General features: G+C 42.4%; 1 pseudogene across 1 annotated transcript in view; it reads right to left on the minus strand.

Annotated features, from left to right (window-relative positions):
* Window positions 1-1544: 1544 nt before the first annotated feature.
* LOC308533476 (protein SET-like) overlaps window positions 1545-12575 on the minus strand; it is a 42277-nt pseudogene continuing 31246 nt past the window's right edge. Inside the window, exons 2-3 of the transcript in view lie at window positions 3930-4007; window positions 1545-2214 (exon numbers count right to left, since the gene is read on the minus strand). The product of the transcript in view is annotated as a protein SET-like (transcript). The remainder of the gene's footprint in view (window positions 2215-3929; window positions 4008-12575) is intronic.

Raw genomic sequence — 12575 nt, forward strand, 5'->3', positions numbered from 1 at the left:
CTATTTTCTTTTCTTTTGTGTGTGTGTGTGTGTGTGTGTGTGTACACATTTAGTTTTATTGTAACAAAGCAACTTGTGCACTTTTTTTTATATATATATATTTTATTGATTTTTTACAGAGAGGAAGGGAGAGAGATAGAGAGCTAGAAACATCGATGAGAGAGAAACATCGATCAGCTGCCTCCTGCACATCTCCCACCGGGGATATGCCCACAACCCAGGTACATGCCTTTGACTGGAATCGAGCCTGGGACCTTTCAGTCCGCAGGCCAACACTCTATCCACCGAGCCAAACCGGTTTTGGCAACTTGTGCACTTTTAACATTTACAACTGAACATCATCTTTCCTTTCCAGTGAAACAAACAAAAAATAAATAAAATAAACAGGAACAAAATTACAATAGATAAATGTCAATTCTGAATAAGATCCTACAGGTTCTGCTGATTCTTCCATCCAGTGGCAGGGCTCATGTCATCATTAGGAGAGACTTTTATTTTAAAAGTTTTATCTTAGACTGCAAGAATGTCCATTAAATCACAATTAAACATGCCAAAGGAGGAGCCATGTTGTCAAAATGTCCACTTAACCCACTCAAACATCTCAAATACAGCCTTTGCTGACCTTCTGTAACAACCCCCCCCCACCGCTTTTTTAAGTTTTTTTTTTCTTTTGTAAACAAGAGAAAGTAGACAGATACATGTTGGTAAATCCTAACTGTCCATATTCACACAGAGACACAGTGTAATCGCTGAGCCCAATATACAGAGAACAGAGAGGAAAAAAAGCTAGAATTCTATGCGCTCCTACACAGAGGCCTAGCAACCTCCAGCTCCCAGCTAAGGGAACAGGTTTTCCTTTTCCCTCACAGAACAGTGGTGTTGATTCCATAAAGTTTTTCTTGAGACAGGAAGGGATAAAAATGAATTTGGAACAGAAAGATTCCTTTCCCACTGTATTCTGCTCAAGGTACACCCCCTCCCCGATAAAGTGAGAACAATGATGTAAAGGAGAGACCTCAAAAACAGGGTGACTGAGTGCAAGTGGGGGGAAAAAAGACTGCAAGTTGCTCCCAGGGACTAGGAAAAATTTAACAAGGTTGGAATCTATCAGTGTTCATTTTTCATCTGCTCCTTCATCTTCCTCTCTTCCTTTCCCCTCATCATCCTGTTCATCTTCTTCACCTTCCTCCTCATCCCCTTCTTCATCAATATCTTCCAACCCTTCCTCCCCCTCCTCCTCCTCCCCCTCCTCCTCTTCCTCCCCCTCCTCCTCCTCCTCGTCCTCCTCCTCCTCCACATCCTCCTCCTCCTCCTCATCCTCCTCCTCCTCCCCCTCCTCCTCCTCCCCCTCCTCCTCTTCCTCCCCCTCCTCCTCTTCCTCCCCCTCCTCCTCCCCTCCTCGTCCTCCCCTCCCCCTCCTCCTCCCCCTCCTCCTCCCCCTCTTCCTCCTCCTCCTCCTCCTCCTCCTCCTCCTCCTCCTCCTCGTCCTCCTCCCCTTCTTCTTCTTCTTCTTCTTCTTCTTCTTCTTCTTCTTCTTCTTCTTCTTCTTCTTCTTCTTCTTCTTCCTCTTCCTCTTCCTCTTCCTCTTCTTCTTCTCCTTCTCCTTCTCCTTCTCCTTCCCCTTCTTCATCATCCATGTCAGGAACCAAGTAGTACTGTAATGGATTTGACCAAATATCATCTTTAATGACTCTTCCTAACTCATCTGCACCTGCATCAGAATGGTCAGTAACTAGATAAAAAAAAACTCTCTCAATCAATCCTCATGCTGTCTCTTCCTGCTCGCTTTATTCTGGTTTTTTGTTTTGTTTTGTTTTGTTCTGTTTTTTTAATTGAACCTTTCCTCAAATCCTTTCCAGATTTCCATTTGATTTCAGTGGACTTTGAAGAGAGAGCACCACTCTCATTCAGATTAAATTCTTCGGAGAGAACTTTATTTTTGAAGTAAGGGTTTTCATCAAAATAAAAATGTATTCTGTAACCTGACTTAATACCTTAAAATTCTGTCCCTTCAACTCTTGTCAAATAATGCAGTGCCTTTTCATCCTCCTCCCCAAGCAGTGCAGACACTTGTGGATGGTTGACAAATGTTACCCAAAAATGTGGGATTTTTGCAATCAACTCTGACTTCTTCTGAAAAAAATGGTTGGTGGAGTTTGTTATATTTCTATTCTGCTTTCAAAATCTCTTCACTAGCTTGTTCATTGAGTCCATCTATTCAATTTTATACTTCATCAATATACTTCATCAATATGTTCAATTGATTCTTGCTGTTCTTTTCCTCCTTTGGCAAGTCCTGAGGGATTGACTTCTCCAACTTGGAGGGAGGAGGCAATTTTGGTTTCTTTGCTTGAGGCGGGAGGAAAGACTGTCATTGTGGGGCCATTCTGTGAGGAAACTCAGAGAGAATCTGACTGAAGGGAAGTAGCTGGAATAGAAGGCACTCTGAGAACTGATGTTGTCTTCTATTTTCTAACCACAACACAATTAAGTTAGAAAGTAGCACTTACCTCAAAACTAGAAAAAATTCTCATGTTTTATGAATTACTAAATATACTGTTAACCCACATATTCAACAAGCAATCATAATAGAAATATAAAACTACTGAAAATGAAATAATACTACTCATACTTCCTATGAAAATATAATGGAATTAAACAAAATATAAATATAAAATGAAAGAATTGGTAAAAAGACAAAAGTAGTTCCTTGAAAAGTCAAAATGTAAGAAGTTTTTGACGACAGTATGACTAAGAAGAACAGAGAGAAAGCTCAAATAAAATGAAATTATAAACGAAAATGCAGAAATATCTAGAGATGTTACAGAGATAAAATTATGACAACATAGATTGAAGAGTTTTCTGGCAACATAATTTTTAAATAATCTAGAAGTAGATAAATTATCAGAAAAATATATTTTCATACTCACTGAAATAGTAAAAAACATAAATGGCCCCAAATTTAAATAATAAGTCAATCATTTTAACAGAGTCTTAATAACTCAAATTATTAAATATCTTGAAGGTACAATAGTAAAGCTACTTCAAGCTTCTAGGTCAATCAAATTTAGTTTCATATTCCAGCTTTGCAGGTTTTCCAGATGTGTAAGATCTTACGAAAATTATGCCATTTTTCTGCACCTCTTTCCTATCCTCAAGATGTCAATAATATAAATATCTCACAAAATAGCTGTTTAGCCTAAATGTGAAAATATAAGTAAAATCATAGTGCAGAACATGCAGTAACCCCATGATAAACACTAGTGTTCATACCTCTTCCCCTACACCCTACTCATACAACTAATTATATGTAGGAGACCTTTAAAAATATTTCATATATAAAAAGGAAATATACTTTTTATTAGAAATTACTAGGTTTGAATCTGAGATCCCTGTTTTCCATTAATGGGCAAACGCATAATTTAGTTTTCATCTTTGAAACTCACTTATGGCTATCTTCAGAAGAACAGCAATAGTTAGCACCTAGAGTTGTCATTATATAAATGAGATAATAAATACTAGTGTACAATTCTTAGTACATAATAAGTGTTTAAAAATAATATGATAGTTCTATGCAATGATATTTAGAATGCCAATGCCTACAAGAGACCTAAAGAAAATTTTCAAAATTCAGTCATCAACTTCATCTCAGGAGATAAAATTCAGTGTTAGGTTATCAGAAAGAATCACCCACTAAAAGCAAAGCTGCAAGTTTCACTAGATTGATTGGCCCGGCTTTGGTTACCTTTTTGTTTGTTAGTCTGTTCTAATTAGGGGTAGTAACTGATTAAGTGCGCTAGTCCTAAATTAGAGATGTATGCATGTGCAGTACAGCACACACAGTTCCCTGTTCGCTGAGATCCCTGGTTTACATTAGGCCAGTAGAGTGGATGAGTTGGCTTTGGGGAACGTCACAGGTGGGGAAATACATCCTGGTTTACACGTTGGAATCACCACTTCCTCCTGCGTGAGTTGCAGAAGCAGCTTTACTTCCACAAGCCTGTTTCCTGAAATAGAAATGAACTTTTCAGATCATTTTGAGAAAAGAGTGAGCTAGTGTGGTGAGCAATTAGCTTAGTGTTTGGAATACTTAGTGATTGGCACGATGTAAGAAGGTAATATTTTCAAGATCTTTACAATATGAGAAGTGAAATTCTTTGCTAAACTGCTACTCATTTTATCATCAGAGTTACAAAAGCAGGTATTACCAATAGAAAAATAAAATGTGACCTCTGTTTCCAGAGTGGAGTATGTTATATACTTTGATTTTCCCACAATCATAACCTCTTACCTAAAAGTTAAGGAGCACCGCTGGAATCACATTACATAAACATTTTGATTTATAGATGAGCTGCTATGGAACAAAAGCTTAAATGGTTCCCCCAGCCAGGTTAATGACACACCTTCCTATCTCTCCCAGTTGGGTTCTAGAAATATTAGGGGAAACACTTTGGAGAGTATATTATTTTCTAATCACTATACTGTACATCTAATACAAAATAATACTGAATGTAAACTATAATTCAAAAACATTTTAAATAAAAAATGTAAAAAAATAACCACACACACACACACACACACACACACACAAACACACACACACACACAGAAAGAGAACTCGTGTGTACCAGTCCAGCTTTACTTGCCATTTTTCTAAACTCCTCCTGTTTTTCTACTATTTCTAATGTTTATCATTAATGTCCATAGTCCAATTATTTGTTGCATATTCAAAAGCTACTTTGAGAGGAAAAATGCTATGTATGGAATATTTGCTTCTTATTCTCAATTTCCCTCTGGCTTTCCGTGTCCTGCTTGCCTGGGAAGAGAGAAGTGTTCCCACTCTTCCAGCTGCAGAAATGATGTGTTCTGTGGGCTAATTCCATGGAGTTGCACTGTTTAATAATACTGTTTACTTCAAGGTGTTTCTTTGAAAAACCTCCTAGGAGTTTCTTGGCAGCCTTTGATTACACTGTTGTCTACTTAGGAATATAATCACGTTCCTGGAGTTTTACTTAGAGAATATGCATTTAGGTGAGCTCTGAGTAATGAAAACTCAGAGCTGTCTCCAGACAACTAATCTGGTTCCCCTTGTCAGTTGTAAAGAGATATTGTTCTGTGGTAGGAAGGCCAGTAAAACCCATTAAGACTAATGACTTTCATCACAGTTGAGATAAAAATTCCTTGCAGTAAAAAAGCTTTCAAATAAAAAAAAAGTACACACATTATAAACACATTGATATTGCACATTGAAGATTCAGAGAAGGTTCCAAAAATGTTTAGAAGTTAAACATTTATTCATTTTGGAAAAAATATATTTACCAAATTGAAGTCTGTAGAAGATGGCATGTAATCTAACCAAATTTTTAAACTTGCAATGGACATCATGTATTATGGGAGAAGTTGAAGTATTTATTTTAAATATTAGATATATTTTTTAAAGGTCTAAAATATTTTAAATTCCATATGTCATCACATATTGGACATTGTCAAGACTTCTGTATCAATTAGAACAAACTTCATTCTAATATCTGAAGTGAATCTATTGAAAAAATCAAGAGATAAACATTTATTGAAGTTTATGGCAAGGTCAAAGGAAATGAAAAATGTTGGCTTTGTCAGGAATTATGAAAAGGACAACTCTTGAAGCAACAGAAAAAGGAAATATTCATTTACACAAAATACAACCATGAGCATATATGCAAAGAAATGTAATAATGAATGCATCTGCTATGAATGTCCTGATCACATATATATGTGCAATTTTTTTCAAAAAAGTTTATATTTATTTAGTACTTATACTTGCTTTATCTCACTTAATTCTGATGAGTATGGGGAAAGCAACAACATTTTAGAAAGGAGAAAAAGATTAAAACTTATAAGAGACTTAAAAATGTCATTAGCTCACTAAATATTTTAAATATTAATTCATATAAAAATTCAAAATAACATTCTGAAGTAGCTGTAATTACTTCCTCCATGTTGGGGATGAGAAAATGATATTCAGAACATTTACATAACTGGTTCACCTTTCATGCATGGGTGAGCTGGACATCTATGTTCTTAGCACTTCCAATGCTCTGCCTCTCACAATCTAACTTTTAGGGAAGTACCATATCCAAGATTATGGTAATGGCTAAGACATACACTTAATGTCCAGATTATTATGACCACCTTACCTTTGTAGGTAAATTAGCTATGATTTCGCTCTAAAGTTGCTAGAGGGCCAGACCATTATAAATAGGGAAGCAGGTTGTTTGCCATGACAGTAGAAGTGATTTTTTTTCTGAAGATATGGGTAAACAATGCGATTTAACAGCCTTTGAATGTGGGAATACACACACATACACACACACACAGAGTGGCCAGATTATTATGACCACCCCATCAGTATTTCCAGTACTTGGTTGGGCAACCTTTTGCCAAAATACCACGGTGATTCTTCTTGGCATTGACTCCACGAGATGTTGAAAGGTGATGCGAGGAATCAGACACCATGCCTGATGAATAGCACTGTCCAGTTCTGTGAGATTTGATGGTCTTGGAACCAGCTGCCTGATGACTCTTTTAACTTCGTCCCACAAATGCTCAATTGGATTGAGATCTGGTGATTATGGGGGCCACCTAAGCACGATAAAGTCTCCCTCATGTTCTTGAAACCACTCCTGCACAATACGAGCACCATGGCATGGCACATTGTCTTGTTGGAAGAAGCCATCTCCATTGGGATACACCAACATGATAGGATGAACTTGATCAGCAATGATACTTAGGTATGTTGTGCTATTCAAATGTTGTTCTACACAAATTAAAGGGCCCAAATCATGCCAGGAAAACATGCCCCAAACCATAAAACTGCCCCCACCAGCTTGAAGAGTTGTACTCATGCATGTGGGGTGCATGCTTTCATGTTGTTTCCACCAAATTCTCACTCTGCCATCTGCATAATGCAACTGGAAACGTGATTCATTGGACCACATGACTTTTTGAGATATATCCTCCCCCATTGAAAGGCTGTTAAATTGCATTGTTTACCCATATCTTCAGAAAAAAATCACTTCTACTGTCCTGGTAAACAACTTGCTTCCCTACTTATAATGGTCTGGCCCTCTAGCAACTTCAGTGTGAAATTATAGCTAATTTGCCTACAAATGTCAGATGGTCATAATAATCTGGCCACTCAGTGTAGACCAAGAATTCAAAAGCTATATTCTGAAACCTGGGTACTATTGCCTCTGGATTTAATATCTTCTCTACTTTCTATCCACATCAAGCTTGGGTAATCCCATTCTGCACCACGACTAGATCCAGAGTTTCATTTGTAGCTCAAACATTTCCCTTGAAATCAAGATATATATACTCAACTATCTACTGAGTGTCAGTACTTGGATGTATTTGGTATCCAGTAACATTGAGTTTGGTGCATTTTAAGGATCTTATCTAATAAAGAGGGAATATGCTAATTGACTCTCATGCTGTTCCAAAGATGGTGGCGCCTACAGCCAATAAGGAGGGAATATGCTACTTGACTGCCTTGCCCTCGAAGATGGCAGCACCCACAACCAATAAGGAGGGAATATGCCAGTTGATTTTCCTGCCCTCAAAGATGGCAGTGCCCACAGACACAAGATGGTGACGCCCAGTCCCCTCAGCCCTGTCTGGGTGGCAGGCAGGCCCTGCCACTCCATGAGCCTGCCTCCAGAGTCCCCCAGTTCCCTCAGCCCCCCAGCAGCCCAGGACCAGCCTGAGCACAGGCAAGCCTCAGATGGCGGCTGCCCAGCCACCCAGGGCCGCCCGAAGCTCAGGTAACCAGGACCAGCCAAGGCTTGCCCTGCCGGGTCAGTGGCAGCAGAGGTGTGATGGGACGTCACCTTCCCCTGATCACCGGGTCACCTCCCACCCCTGAAGGCTCCTGGACTGTGAGAGGGGCAGGCTGGGCTGAGGGATGCCCCCTCCAGGGCATAAATTTTCATGCACTGGGCCTCTAGTAGATTTATAAATAACTAGTGGGAATACGAATTGAAGCTTCACTCTGAGCACTGAGGAGTTATGTTGGACAATGTAGTTATACTTGCTAAATGTAAGTTTTCTCATCTGTAAAGCTTTAAAAGACAGCATCTCTCTTAATATTATGCAGCTTAAATAGATTCATATATGAAAAATTAAAAGAATGTATTTTAAACCTTGAAGAGAGAGTAACAACAACAACAAACATAAGCAAAGAGACAAAAAAGGCAAGAGAAAGCCAAAAAGAAGAGAATGAGAGAGAACACAGACAGAAAAGAGAAGCATCAGGGGAACAAGGAAGGTCTGTGTTAATGTGGATTAGGGTTGGCTAATGGGTGTTAACGTAAGGAGTCTATTTTGTATGTTGGACACAGTAAACTGCTACAACGTTTGTGTGTCACAGAGTGAAGGTTATGACCAGAAGTGTACCTGGGAAGTTTAATGTAGATGCTGCGTAAGAATGGGCATGGGCAGGAATGAGGAGGTCACTGGTCATTGAACACATGCGAGGATCTGTGTGCCTGGTGTGGGTGGGATGTGATCTAGGATGTGTATCATGGAGGCTGCAGGCTAGAACTGCCACAGGTCTTCTCCAGTGCACACTGTGTCCCCCTGACCCCCGCCCACCTGCCCATCTCCCTGCCCTCCCTCATTAGCCCACTCACCAAGCCTTATTCGCTCTGAATACCAGGCATGGAGCTGGGATAGTGAAGGAATTTTCCATTTTTCTAAAAAAGAAAAAATACATATCTCCCTAAATATTACCTTACATCTAAAACCTAGGGTCTGATTTGAAAACAAAAAAAAAAAAACATTTGGAGTGAGAGGAAATTGAACGGCAGGAGACATTCAGCAAACGTCCATTGGTCTGCTCCTCTCCTATGATAGATGCCCAGGGAGACTTCCAGACACAATGATTTTGGAAAGACTGCAGTTTCTAAGTTTGCTGCCGAGGGGAGGTAAGTACAGTTGGTAATTCATCGATTCTTTCCCAAGTTCTCTTGATCCCTGGTTCAGTCTCCCTCTGAGCAGCCTTCGTCTTACAGCTTTGAAGAGCTGCCTCATCCTGGCACAGGTAATCAGAAGAGCAGCAGGCAAGCCATCCAGCCAGTAGGTGGTCACAGGTCCCCTGCCTATTCCTGCAAACATCCTCTTTCCAAAGGCCACCTGGCCGTGATGGGCACTGGAGCAGGGAGGAGAAATGAAAAAGCGGTGCTGAAAGGTATAAAGGCGAGACAGGGCAAGTCTCTGCTAGAGGGACTGTGTGTTTACTAGGACGTGGTAGTGTGTTTAAATGGATTGAACTGATAGGAAAGGGAAGGAGAGGTTCAAGGGCACCTAAAAGAGTGTCCACAGGTGTGGTGAGAACTGGGGACTACCACCGTCTAACTTCTAATGCTTTCAGTAGAAACCAAGCGGCAAGTAGATTAGAATGCTCCTGGCACTCTGGCTGCAGAAGTTTAAGGCATCTGGCACCCTGCTCAGCGGAGAAAGTGGGAACCAGAGCAGAGAAAAGAATAAAATGTCTTCGCTGTGTTTACTAAATCCATGGGAGGAGGGGGGCAGGACACAAAACACAGTGTCTCATAGAAAATGGGGTATTCTCCGTCACCAGGACACAGCCTTCAGGCGTCTATGACATCGCTGGCCTTCCACACTGCTACTGATGCTACGCTCTCTCACTAATGAGAGATGCAGAGAATGGGTGCCCTGACTTTCCACCCCCTCCGGAGCCTGGGTATCAGTAGATTCCTACACTGTGGACAGAGATACTCAGATATGATTAAGGCTGGGGCCAGCCCTGGGTAGCAGCATTCCAAACTCTTGAGAAAAATATGGGTAGGCAAAGTGGGTGGAGAGGTCCCAGGCAAGGTGGGTGGAGAAATCCCAGGTAAGGTGGGTGGAGAGGTCCCAGGTAAAGTGGGTGGAGAGGACCCAGGTAAGGTGGGTGGAGAGGACCCAGGTAAGGTGGGTGGAGAGGTCCCAGGTAAAGTGGGTGGAGAGATCCCAGGTAAGGTGGGTGGAGAGGACCCAGGTAAGGTGGGTGGAGAGGTCCCAGGTAAAGTGGGTGGAGAGGTCCCAGGTAAGGTGGGTGGAGAGGACCCAGGTAAGGGGGGTGGAGAGGTCCCAGGTAATGTGGGTGGAGAGGTCCCAGGTAAGGTGGGTGGAGAGGTCCCAGGTAAGGGGGATGGAGAGGACCCAGGTAAGGGGGATGGAGAGGTCCCAAGTAAGGTGGGTGGAGAGGTCCCAGGTAAGGTGGGTGGAGAAGTCCAAGGTAAGGTGGGTGGAGAGTACCCAGGTAAGGGGGCTGGAGAGGTCCCAGGTAAAGTGGGTGGAGAGGTCCCAGGTAATGTGGGTGGAGAGGTCCCAGGTAAGGGGGGTGGAGAGGACCCAGGTAAGGTGGGTGGAGAGGACCCAGGTAAGGGAGGTGGAGAGGACCCAGGTAAGGGGGATGGAGAGGACCCAGGTAAGGTGGGTGGAGAGGACCCAGGTAAGGTGGGTGGAGAGGACCCAGGTAAGGTGGGTGGAGAGGACCCAGGTAAGGTGGGTGGAGAGGACCCAGGTAAGGTGGGTGGAGAGGACCCAGGTAAGGGGGATGGAGAGGTCCCATGTAAGGTGGGTGGAGAGGACCCAGGTAAGGTGGGTGGAGAGGACCCAGGTAAGGTGGGTGGAGAGGACCCAGGTAAGGTGGGTGGAGAGGACCCAGGTAAGGGGGATGGAGAGGACCCTGGTAAGTGGGGTGGAGAGGACCCAGGTAATGGGGGTGGAGAGGAACCAAATAAGGGGGATGGAGAGGTCCCAGGTAAGGGGAATGGAGAGGTCCCAGGTAAGGTGGGTGGAGAGGACCTAGGTAAGGTGGGTGGAGAGGACCCAGGTAAGGGGGGTGGAGAGGTCCCAGGTAAGGTGGGTGGAGAGGACCCAGGTAAGGGGGATGGAGAGGTCCCAAGCAATGTGGTTGGAGAGGTCCTAGGCAAGGTGGCCACTCCCATTCATCCCACCCAACTTCTGTGCCAAGACAGAAGGTAGGGATGTGGAATGGTTTGCACAGCAGTCCTAGGGCTTGAAAAGCACACTATCTGTCATCAGTAATGATAGTCATAGCTACTGAAGATGCACTATGAAGAAGGCACTGGGCTAATTAGTTTATTCTCATTATTGTATTTAGTGTTAAAATGTACATATCAGCCTAAACCGGTTTGGCTCAGTGGATAGAGCGACGGCCTGCGGACTCAAGGGTCCCAGGTTCAATTCCGGTCAAGGGCATGTACCTGGGTTGCAGGCACATCCCCAGTGGGGGATGTGCAGGAGGCAGCTGATCGATGTTTCTCTCTCATCGATGTTTCTAACTCTCTCTATCTCTCTCCCTTCCTCTCTGTAAAAAATCAATAAAATATATTTTTAAAAAAATGTACATATCAAGTAAGAACTATTATCCTGCAAACAGGGGCACTGATGATCACAGGGGGCCAGGGAAGTCCTGAAACTGGCACTCAGTCCCAGGCAGTTGGACTTTCATGCTTTAAACCACTTTGTTAGTCTGACTAGGCCCAAGTTCTGCTATCATGCTGTTTATTTTCTCTATTTTATGATGTCTTGGCATCTTAGGACTCTCTACATCCAGGGAGGGACTTAGTGAATTCAAATGTGTAGAAAGAAAGCAGTTTGCTTGTGAGTAAGGCTTTGATAAGCAGCTCTCCTAGTCCATTCTCCCACCTGCAGGTGTGAGCACTGACCTGAGTTACCAAGGCCCGGCACTGAGCACTGAGGGGAAAACTCTATAGAGCAAAGGAGGCTGCAGTTATTGAAACCAGCTTGCTCACCCTCATGCACTCCACAACTCACAAATAACTTCAGGTTCATGCTCTCCTTCATTCCTGTCACCTCCTGACCTTCCCTGAGTGGGGTGAGGCACGCATCCCTCCTCCTATCTTTTTAAGGGCAGTTGTCTCCTGATCTAATTGCTTCACTGTCTCTGATACATTTCAAAACATATAGATAGATGATATGAAGATAAATTTTAGACTTTTTAAAATCATTTTGGCACACACCATCCTCCTGTCTTTGTCTCCCTTCTCACCCAAAACGATGGTTATGGCGATAATAAGCAGAACACTCAGCCAGGATTTTAGTACTTTAAATTACCTCACTTCTTTCTTACAACAATCCCATCAATTAGGTAACAGTATAGTAATTAGAGTGATAAAGAAAGTTATTATACTATCCCAGATTTAAAATATTTAAATATTTTAAGAGACATTGTCATTCCTTTGAGACTTTTAGACCTGAAGGCACTCTCTTGCTTGTTGTCATTGATGAAGCAAGTCGCTATGTTGGAAGGCCCTCCTGGCAAGGAACTGAGGGTGTCTGCCAGCCAACAGCTCACCAGAAACTAGCCTACATGAGCCTCATTCCAATGGCCCTATAGGAACAGCAATCCTGTTCACTCTATCCTTCTTCAGTAAAGCCTTCAGGTGAGACCCAACCCTGGTCAACCCTCATTTCATCTGTGTAAAATGCTGAGGATGCAGAACCAGCTCAGCCACTTCTGGGTTCCTAACTGCAGTAGCTAT

Source organism: Myotis nattereri, assembly GCF_964212035.1.
Source record: "Myotis nattereri genome assembly, chromosome: 17".
Classification (NCBI taxonomy): Eukaryota; Metazoa; Chordata; class Mammalia; order Chiroptera; family Vespertilionidae; genus Myotis; species Myotis nattereri.